A 1,886-nucleotide genomic window follows, 5' to 3' on the forward strand; every position below is an offset into this window, starting at 1 on the left:
GCCCCACACACACCCCGTTTCTCCTCCCAGCCTCTAGGCGAGCCTCCTCGCCGGCATCCGTGGGCCGGGAGGACCAACCTGCCGGGAGCCGCCGTGGATGCTACAGCATCTCTCCTCACTCGCCTCTCGCTGTTGCTGCTGCCGCTGCTCCTCCTCCGTCTCTCCCCCTCCTCCTCCCTGGCAGCAGCCACCTCGCCTTCCTCTGGAACAAGGGCTTCCCCTGGAAGCTGCTGCAGTGGTTTCCACCGGCCCTTAAATAAATTCTGAAGTAATCACGTCTTCGCTCTCCCCTCCCCACGCACACGCGCTCGCGGATACACACGACTGCCCCGAAGCCGCTGCCAGGCTGCTGGGCTCGCGCGGGGCCCCGTGCCCCCGGCGGAGGCGGGAGCTAGGGATGGGCAGGTGTGGGGCGGGGGCAGGCTCTTCCTCACCGAGCCTCCCCCCACACAATGGTCCTCGCTGGAAGCCGTGTGTCTGCCCGCGCTGCCAGGGAGGGGAATGGGTTGGGGCACCTTCTGGCTCTCCCGTCTCCCGTGCTCATTTCTTTAAGCGCCTTCCTTCTCCCAGGACGAGGCATGACAGTCACGGTTGTAAAGACTTGAGTCAATCCAGGGTGTGGCGGCATCTGTCACTTCTCATTAGCTCTCCGGTTCCTCTCCATTCATTGCTTTGGCGATGAGGATTGTGTGTTAAGTACTCCCTGCCCTAGTAAATTTCAGATTTGGGCAAAGTCTGGTCTCCATAGAGTTCTAGTTTCTCTATACCTACATGTCCTTTTACCCATTCTCCTTTCTTTCTTCATTCATACAAACCCATCTCTTCAGGGGCAGGGAGGAAGCAGAAGACAAAACCAGTACCTACTCTCAGCAAAAAAGAAAACCTTTCAGTGTGGGGAATTTACATATCCCAGTTTCCATGGAAAGAAAGAGGGTGTGCAGAAGGGAATTGGGAAAGGGGTTTAAATATTAGGAATAATTTTGGGGTTAGTGCAAGTACCTTCAGGACATAGTGCACTAAATCTAAAAGGTATGTTTTACTTTTGTTTAAAGCCAAGAGTCACAAGCTAACTAATGAAATAATATTCAAATACCAGCTCCCTTCAGTACAATATTCAAGATACAGATCTTTCATTTTGAGGGTAGCATTTCACTCATTTAGTAACTCCACCATGACATGTGACGTCAAATACCCCCTTCTCAGTCTCTTCTAGATTGTTATTCAAATTCTGAATCACAAAATAATTCTGTGAGAATTAAATATAGAATAATATGAAGATTTATTATATGTCAACTGGAACGCTTTCCCAAATTTAATGTACATGTAGACCATTCATGGATCTTATTAAATTTCAGATTATGATTCACTAGGATTTGGGGTGGACCCCGAGTTTCTGCATTTCTAACAACTCCCAGATGGGACCACACTGTGAGCAGCAAAGTTCCAAACCATCCTATCATGTCATCCTTTGCTGTGACTTAAATACTCTTAACCATAAGAAACCCATTAGCATACAAGGCAGTCCAGTCCATTTTCAAATGCATCTGATTAGATGATATCTTTATTATATTAATCAGATATCAGCGCTCATAACTCCCACTCTCTAGAATTCCCCAGAAGACATAAACTGTCCTTTTATGTGATAGACCTTCACATTTTAAAAGACAGTTAATATGTCTCTTTGTCCGAGAATTCCTTCCTTCTTAAACCTTGGCTCTAATTTCTTTGGTAGTAAACATTTTTCAAATACAGGGTCATTTCCAGCAAAAGTCTTGATTTGCCTGACTCTCATTCGCATATCAAATAAAAGTTTTAATTCTAAGTATAAACCCTGTATATTCAGTTGATATAACGGAGTTGAAAGTCTACTCCATAGTTGGTATCAC

The sequence above is a fragment of the Myotis davidii genome, unplaced genomic scaffold, assembly GCF_000327345.1.
Source record: "Myotis davidii unplaced genomic scaffold, ASM32734v1 scaffold26, whole genome shotgun sequence".
Classification (NCBI taxonomy): domain Eukaryota; kingdom Metazoa; phylum Chordata; class Mammalia; order Chiroptera; family Vespertilionidae; genus Myotis; species Myotis davidii.